Consider the following 10000-nt stretch of genomic DNA (forward strand, 5'->3'; position numbering starts at 1 on the left):
GAAATACATAAGAATCAACAATAACAACAAAATCTAAACTAAAAACAAAGAAAAAAAAATTAAAACACACTTGTCCATACGTATTTATCTATCAAGCCTAGCGTTAACTCTTTTTTTTCTCTCGTCAATGCGAGAAATAAAGAGTTGAACAATTCTAGAAAACATTTCACAAAAGATTACATAGTAATACTTCTTGTTAAAAGGAAACTCAACAAGAGCATTTTTGTGTAAAACCGGAAATGGTGTTGTTAAAAGGTTATTCATTTCCTGCCGGATGCAACAAATAGACTGATATTTTAATGAGATAGTTTTTACTCAGTGGACTGATGACCACGGCCGCCCTCAAGAAGCAAAATCTCAAAGTTAGATTTCCGCACTAAACAACAGTTTATCAAAAATCAAAAATAATTCCGAACAGCTTACACAATATAAACTTGTGCATGCCCAATAAATATCAGTTTATTTTGACTCCCAAAGAGATTATTTTGTTGAGCTATATCGCCTAGCATTGATGTTATGGCATACCGAACGGTGATGTTATGGCATACCGAACGGTGATGTTATGCGGCACAACGAACGGTGATCATGTTATGGCATATTCATTCCGAACGGTGATGTTATGGCATACCGAACGGTGATGTTATGGCACACCGAACGGTGATCATGTTATGGCATACCGAACGGTGATGTTATGGCATACCGAACGGTGATATTATGGCATACCGAACGGTGATATTATGGCATACCGAACGGTGATGTTATGGCATACCGAACGGTGATGTTATGGCATACCGAACAGTGATGTTATGGCATACCGAACGGTGATGTTATGGCATACCGAACGATACAAGAGTCGTTTATTTTGGAAGTTGAAAAAGGCAGGTTTTCATGCAACATTTATTTATTTACGTATTTATTTGTTTATGTATTTACTTATTTATGTGTTTATTTATCTAATTATTCATTTATTTACTTATTTGTTAACTTGCTTATTTAATTCTTTTATATATCTATTTATCATTAATTCGTTCAGTCATTCATTCAGTCAATTTTATTTATTCATTTGTTTAATTCACTTGATCTATATTAATTATTGATTGATTGATTGATTTATTTATTGATTGATTGATTTTTATTTAACTTATTTATCATTTACAGTTGTCCCTCTGTCCTGAGACCTCAAAAAGACTGGTGTTAAATAAATTTGTAAGGAGAGGAATTTCTATTTTGAAGTAAATTATCATGATGACAAAATCCGAGAGAAAAAAGGCCCTTCGAAGACGTAAAGTCCGATGCATGTAACAGTCCGAAATCAAAGATTTCACAGTATTTTTAAATCCCTTTCCCCCAATTTGTTTCTGTCATAATTATTTGTATTTGATTTTATCTGTTGATTGATGTATTTATTGATTGATTTTTTCTATATATTCCAGCTACCAATGCGTGTTTTCTTTCAAAGCAAACGTGTCATTAGAGTTATCCAGTACCTTCTGTTAGTATTCTGTCTGTCGTTTTCTTTCTGACACAGTCGAACCTGTCTACAACGACTATTTCAAAGGATCCCATACGAGTCTTTTTATATAGCAAATCGCCTTTCCATAGTCACCACCTGTCTATAAAAAACAATTTTGCTCGGTCCCTTCCGTGGTCCCTACAGAAAGGTCCGACCGTATCAAATTTCTCGGTACTGAGTGATCATTTCACGAGATGACACTATTAAATAGAGATGAAGTAAGTATTGGTCTGAAATCGTAACGATACAATGACGAGTGAAGGAATCGCTGAGTAGGAACAGAGCTCTGCGAAGAAGGGCGATGGCAGCCAGCAAATGTTGGATTGGAGAGTTATGCAAATGTAGGTGGACGGTGGAGCAGGGAGGGAAAGGGTGGGTGGGTTGGGGGGTCGGGTGGTCGGGGGTCGGGGGGGGGGGGGGGTGGGTGGGTGGCGGAGGGCGTCTCCCTACCCCCATGCCATTAATTGTGGTGAAATTCCTATGGACGTCGTCTCGGGGCCAGTCCTCCCCAAGTCCCCAAATCCCATTTCATGCGCGCCACTGCCATTGCCTGCTGTTTGGCCTCGGTCACCATTGGAAGAGAGAGAGAGAGAGAGAGAGAGAGAGAGAGAGAGAGAGAGAGAGAGAGAGAGAGAGAGAGAGAGAGAGAGAGAGAGAGAGAGAGAGAGAGAGAGAGAGAGAGAGAAAGAGGGAGAGAGAGAGGCAGCGAGAGAGGCGGCAGCGAGAGAGAGAGAGAGAGAGAGAGAGAGAGCGAGAGAGAGAGAGACAGCGAGAGAGAGAGAGAGAGAGAGAAAGAAAGAGAGAGAGAGAGAGAGAGAGAGAGAGAGAGAGAGAGAGAGAGGATTGTGTGTTTATGTTCGTGTTTACCTCTTTGTGCCTGTGTTAAGCGCGCGCATGCGTTCTAGCGCTTGCGGTGTAGTGTGTTAGTGTGCGTCTGCGTGTGTGTGTTCGTGTGTGTGTGTGTGTGTGTGTGTGTGTGTGTGTGTGTGGTGTGTGTGTGTTAGTGAGTGTGTGTGTGTGTGTGTTAGTGAGTGTGTGACGGTGTTTGTGTGTGTGTGTGTATGTGTGTGTGTGTGTGTCTGTGTGTGTGTGTTAGTGACATAGTATGGTGTGTGTGTGTGTTAGTGTGTGTGTGTGTGTGTGTGTGTGTGTGTCTGTCTGTTTGTCTCTGTGTCTGTGTGTCTGCGCGAGTGTCTCTGTGTGTCCATGTGTCTTTGCGCACGTGTGTGTGCTTACATTTGAGAAAGGAATGCATTTAAATGTGATATCTCCAGCAGTAGCCTTGTAAAAATGACACCAGCATAATAGCCTTCGACGTCACCCCCACCGGCAGCAACAAGGACAACAAAAGCCCCATCAACAAAAGCAACACCACTAACATCACCACTACTAACATCACCACCACTAACATCACCACCACTAACATCACCACCACTAACATCACAACAATAAGCACTATTGTCATCATTTTCACGAGTTTTCATTCACAAGCACCTGGGAAATAAATCTAGTGTTCCCCAGGCAATAAATCCCCGGTTACCATAGTTGCAGGAAGCAGGTTATACATGGATAATCAAAAGCAAACCCAATAGAAACGCTCGGGGATTCTTCGGCTCTTTTCATTGGTGTTTCCCCAGACCTAAACAGACGACACACGACACTGCTTTGCAAAGTTCCAAAAACGAACTGGCAAACTGGCAAAAGTAAACAAAAAACAAAACTACTTCATGAAAGGTCATACATTCATCAAAAACAAATGAAACCTTGCAGTATGTTTTGTCTTCTTACAGAGTCATGGAGTGCGTGTATCTGGGTTTCGATACACAGACGTTCGCAGAAACACGAACGTCAAGTTCAAGTAAAACGACCACTGACACACACATTTTGACCCGTGCACAAGACGTTGTATCGATAAACGAAGCACAAATAAGAAACAATAATAAAAGCAAAGTAAATAGCAACAAGATATGCAAATATCTAACAAAGCCGAGCAAGCAGAATGACAGGTCTAATGTACTGAGTCGGAAACAAGATCGCGATTCTTTCCTTCGCTGCACGACGCAAATCTTCTGTGACCTTTGACCAAACGTAGCTTCCACATTCGATCACTCAGCTTAATATTTACAACAGAAAGTCGAGGGGGTGGAATACCGAGATGAACCTACAGAACTGTGCATCCTCAAACCTGACATATTCATCCCAAAATTTAATGAACTCAAAAACACAGAAAGTTGCTTTCACACGCCAGCTTTGATTGCCAGTGGTTATCAAATCGGGACTCGTGTGGTTATCAGCACGGAACCCGTGTTTCAAAGCGTGGCTCCCTGGGTTGATTGTGCACTTATTTTCTCACTACCAAAATTATGACAAAAACGATGTTTGGTGGTTTGTTGACATACCAGCTTTTTTGTCGGTCCGAGGGGGAGCATATCGTCTTTTGTTTCATATTTATTGACCAAGGCCGAAACAAAAGACGATATGCTCCCCCTCGGACCGACAAAAAAGCTGGTCTGTCAACAACCCATCAAACATCTTATAATATCCAAATCAAAAGACAGGAACATTTGAACAGGAACATTTTTTCCACAGTACACTTTGGCCGCTTTGGGCAAACCAGAGTCAATGCTCCACAAGCCGGACAACAACATTAATTTCTGCACATCTCCTACCCATCCCTCTTCTTTTTTATTCCTCTTCTTCCCCTACTTCCATCCTTTTACTGTCTTTCTTTATAACGATTATGCAACGTTTATTATGTTATTAATTGATTTGGTTTATTTAGATGAATTGTTCAGCCGTTACCGCCTTACGTTGTAATGTCCAAGCAGGAACACCACTATAAGCGTCTAGCTTGTTGCTGTTACCTGTGTATTTTGTATACATGTCATGATTGAAACTTTTGTTAAAATAAACTTATGTTTAAAAAAAAAATCAAAAGACCACACTCTACATAATTATGGTCCCTTCATCACCTTTACTCCAGCTCTTTCAGGCGCGAACAAGGGAGAGCACAGCAACTCTGGCAATGGTAAAAGAGAGAATGTGGGGGGGGGGGGGTCTTTAAGGGGGGGGGGGGAAGGGGGTCCACTGTGACTGTACAGTCAAGAAGCAATGACATCTTGAAACAGCAATATGCAATTGTGATGTATACTAATGTACTCTCTCTCACTCTCTTTCTCTCTCTCTCTCTCTCTCTCTCTCTCTCTCTCTCTCTCTCTCTCTCTCTCTCTCTCTCTCTCTCTCTCTCTCTCTCTCTCCCAACTCTCTCTTTCTCTCTCGCTTACTCTCTCTCTCTCCCTCTCCTTTCCTCTCTCGCTTTCCCTTTTATATTCTTTGTCCATTCTATTGTCGTGTCCTGTCTCCATTATGCCTTTGCTTTTTGTCAAATATGTATATATCTATATATATATACATGTATGTTTGCACATTTTGTTTGTTTCTCATTTGTTTTGGTTTGGAAAGTACTTGTCGAAGTCTCGTCGCAAGTTATTGTAATCCATATGTTTAATTCTCCCGTTAGGGTCACCACCATAAGCTTGAGCTTGTTGATGATCCGTAACATGTATCATGTTCAAATACATATGAATTGTTGAATAAACACTGTTTAAACCAAACAGCAACTCTGCTTCAGCCAAAGGAATGGCCGTAGACCACCTTTTACAACCTCCGAAAACCTGACAAAACCAGGTGATAAAGATAACTCATAACTCATAACTCATAAGTCATAACATTTTATTGATCCAACAAAGGAAATTAAATTGGTCATCAGCACATATAGGTCATTAATTAATCATTATAAAAGAATAAGAGAAGAACATTCATAAAACCCATGATAACAAACAAACAAACAAAAAAAGAAAACAAAAAAAAAGATGTTTGTTATGGGGGTACATTTACAGATGCTATGAACAAAACATCTACAAAAAAGTAGGGTCTTTACAGAGGGGGGGGAGGGGGGGTGTCCACTGTCCAGTCAAGCAGCAATGACAAAACAGAAACAGCATCTCTGCTTCAGCCAAAGAAATGGCCGTATAACCAGCAGAGCGGCCAATGAACGACAGACAGCGCTATATGTACAGCAACAGACAAAACAACTCCGCTTAGTCTCCGTCAATCAATAGGACTGGCCAAGGGTCGAGCAGAGCGGGCGTGGCAACATGCAGTGTGAACAGTAGTATGTGTTTTGCAGTATTAGAACGGGCATACTTGTACACGCAACAGACAGCACTAGAGAGGCAAACAGCCACCTCAGCTTCCACAGCCACAGGCAAAGGCCGCGGACCAAGCAGAGTGGGCCACATACAGTAATGTGTACTCTAAAGGCAACATACAGCGCTATCAAAAGTGCTATACAGGCAGCGAGAATAACAGCTCAGCTTCGGCCGATATGATAGATGATTCAACATACTGGATTAACACACGACAGACACTATAATATATACAGGCGAACAGCAGTTAAAAATGCCGAGGATCGAACAGAGAGGCCCAGACCTTGAATTGTGTTTCCTACAGTCTCAGAGAGAGCATACAAACAACAGTCTTCACTATAGAGACGACAGCAATGCCAGAAAAATCAGCCAAAACGAATTGCCGTGGATCCAGCAGTGAGGGCCTTCAGAGGACAGACAACACTGCAAAAACTCAGCAGCTCAGCTACAGCTAAAAGCGGGATGGCCATGGACTCAGCAGAGGGAGCCGGAGACTACATGTACTGTGTCCCCTACAGTCTCAGACAGGGCCTTCAGAGGACAGACGGCGTTACAGGCAAACAGAAATAACCCAGAAGCTCTTATACAGCCAATGGCGGGATGACCATGGACTCTCGGCAGAGGGAGCCAGAGACAGTACTGTGTTGTCCACGCTCTCAGAGAGGGCTTACAGACGACAGACAACACTACAGGCAAACAGCAATGACACAACAGCAGCGCAGCTACAGGTAAAGGCGGTATGCCCATGGACAGACAACACCACAGGCAAACAGCAATGACACAACAGCAGCGCAGCTACAGCTAAAGGCGGTATGCCCATGGACAAACAACACCACAGGCAAACAGCAATGACACAACAGCAGCGCAGCTACAGCTAAAGGCGGTATGCCCATGGACAGACAACACCACAGGCAAACAGCAATGACACAACAGCAGCCTACAGCTAAAGGCGGTATGCCCATGGACAGACAACACCACAGGCAAACAGCAATGACACAACAGCAGCGCAGCTACAGCTAAAGGCGGTATGCCCATGGACAGACAACACCACAGGCAAACAGCAATGACACAACAGCAGCTAGGCTACAGCCAAAGGCGGTATGCCCATGGACAGACAACACCACAGGCAAACAGCAATAACACAACAGCAGCGCAGCTACAGCTAAAGGCGGTATGCCCATGGACAGACAACACCACAGGCAAACAGCAATAACACAACAGCAGCCAACAGCCAAAGGCGGGATGGCCATGGACTCAGCAGAGGGAGCCGGAGACTACCTGTACTGTGTCCCCTACAGTCTCAGACAGGGCTTACAGACGACAGACAGCACTACAGGCAAACAACAATGACAAAACAGCAGCTTAGCTACAGCCACAGTACAGGCGTAATGGCCGTGGACCATCCCAGCAGAGCGGACCAGAAACTGTACCGTGCAGTTGTTCTTTACAGTCTCAAAGCGGGCATACAGACGACAGCCATTCGCAGCACCAGACGAGGCAAACGGCGCAGGGGCGTTGCCGTTTTTCCAGTTGTAACGGCGTGTGCCAATAATCCATTAATCGCCGCTGCCTGCCGCTACCTCCCTGGGGAGCTGGGAGGGGCCAGGAGGATGGAGGGAGGGATTGGGGGTTACGGGGGGATAACGGCAGGGACCGGGGGAATGGAGCGAGGGTAGCGGGAGGGGCAGCAGCACTGTGTGTGGAAGCAGGTGGCGGCGGGTGACGCGGCGGGCGGCGATGTAAGTTTAATCATTTTGCTTGTCGGCCAAATCGAGTTATCATTGATCGCTGGCCCCAGGCACCGAGCGGCGAGATTTCCCCGGCGGCCTGGCCAAACATTGGCAAGTGAGGCCCGCCACACACTTGTGCCTGTCGCTTCCCCCCGTTTTTCATTATCCTCCCCGCTCACACCCCCTGCAAGAGCTCCCCCCGTTCAAGGCGTGGTGGCTAAGATGCTGAGATGGTGCACAAGATTCTGCTGATTGAGTGCAAGATAATACGATAACAATAACAATAACAACTCTTTATTGCCCATCAAAATGAATACATTAAGACTACACATTATAGTGGTGATGGCTTGTTTTCAACAGAATTTTTATTCAGATTGCATAACACGAAACAATTCATAATAAGCAACTACTCACTAACTCGAGCAAAACCTTGGTGACGGCTTGAGGAGCTCAAGACTGCACGGTATGGTTATTGTCTTGATGGCTTGAGGTGCTGCAAGACTTTTCATTAAGGTCGCAATGGCTTGAGATGCTGAAATACTTTTTTATGGTCGTGATGGCTATGGGGGCTAGCTGCAAGATTCTTTATTATGGTCCGTATGGCTTGAGGTGCTGAAGGCTCGTCATTAAGGCCGTTGCGGGTTGATGTGCTGGAAGACTGCCCGTTGTGGTGATGATGACTTGATGAACTGCAAGATAGCTAGTTGTGGTCGTGACTCGTCATGATGGCCTCGGAGACAAGAAACACAGGGCTGACTGAGGATTGTGTGCTGCGGTAGAAGATGTTCGGTAGTGAAATCACTGTGTCACGGTTCATCATAGGCTCGTGTAAAAGTTACGCCGCTTGAAACCAAAACCAACGACCATACCGTCACATTGGATCATGAGTTCCAATGTGGCCATGTTTTTGGACGGAGAAGATATCAAATCGAGTGGACATTAATTGCAAACACTTTGTCAGTGTCAAAACCATACGAAGGCGGTTGGAGAGACAACAAATAAGACTTAAAAGAACATGGTGGCTCAAAGTCCGGAACTTACCGCGGACTTCAAGTCAGTGGCACAACTCTTCTAAAATTCGTAATAAAACCTGCAGAGTTATTTCACAATATATCGTGTGTTGTGTGGCTGTGCAGGACGTGAAACTGACTGCGAGAAGCTCAGCCAGTCAGAGGGCGACACGACGGGAGGAGAACGGGTGTAGAGATGCAACGTTGAGGAACCCGACCGTGTGCGATGTTGTAGGCCACGTGACCAGTTCCGACATGACCTGACGGGGCAAGGAAGACAACTGGAAGAAGGGCAACAACATCCGTGGTGCTTGCGCCTGGATTAACGTTTTTCAACTCTCTCTCTCTCTCTCTCTCTCTCAACTGTTTTTGATGGTTATTCACTTTTTGTTAAACCAGCAGTGAAGTTTACCAAGCAGGGCCGAAGGTCAGGCGGTGTATTGTGCCTAATAAGAAATGAGTTTGCTCCCTTTGTGCGTAAACTTGATGTTGAATGTTCTAACTTCATTGTTTTTGTCCTTGATAAAAGCCTCTTTGGAATTTCTAAGGATGTTTTGTATGTGTGTGCTTATGTTCCACCAGAGGGCTCGCCGTATTACTCGTTTTTTGATCTGGATAATGGTGTTTCTCTACTAGAAGAATGTTTGACTGAGTGTTTGTTGACAGAAGGTGATGTTTATGTCGTGTTGTCGGGTGACCTGAATAGCAGAACAGCCAATATGTCCCAGCCTGTATTACAAGATCATGATGTTTTTGACTTATTGCACAAAAGTCAGTCAGTTTGCGGGAATCGAAAATCACAAGATCAGACATTGAATAGTTATGGTAAATATTTGTTAAATATGTGCACTGCACTTGGACTGTGTATTCTTAATGGTGTGTGTAATGGGGATTTGCAGGGCTGTTTTACCTACATGTCAGAGAGGGGGAGTAGTGTTAATGATTATTTTTTGCTGTCTTATGATTTATTTGCAATTACTCTGTCTTCGAGCGAACTATTGGTGGCTGGCCGGATTGAGTCAGATCATATGCCAGTTGAATTTCATGTTACGTTCCCATGTGATAATGTTTATCATGATATGCGTGAGAATGCAGATTGCTTTATTGAGAAGTATGTCTGGGATATCAAGAAGGCAGAAACGTATGTGAATTTGATGTGTGCAGATGATATGTGTGCAAGGTTAGAGTCTGCCCAAAATATGATCGAATCTGATATGAATGGAGCTTTGGAATTATTTAACACTTGTGTTAAGGAAAGTGCTGACTGCATGAAGAAAAGAATTTATTTGAAGTCAAATAATCAATCGGATGATTGGTTCGATCAAGAGTGTAGAATAACCCGAAAAAATGTGTGGAGGTTGTTAAGCAGATGTAATCAGCCTGAAGACATTCACGCTCGCAATGTTTATTGTTTAGCCAGACGGGAATATAAAAACATGTTAGAAAGAAAGAAAAGATTGTATAATGATTTGACATTACAAAAACTTATTGAATCTGTTAATGATCAACAAGAATTTTGGAATATAATGCATAAATTAT

The sequence above is a fragment of the Littorina saxatilis genome, linkage group LG6, assembly GCF_037325665.1.
Source record: "Littorina saxatilis isolate snail1 linkage group LG6, US_GU_Lsax_2.0, whole genome shotgun sequence".
In the NCBI taxonomy this organism is placed as follows: Eukaryota; Metazoa; Mollusca; class Gastropoda; order Littorinimorpha; family Littorinidae; genus Littorina; species Littorina saxatilis.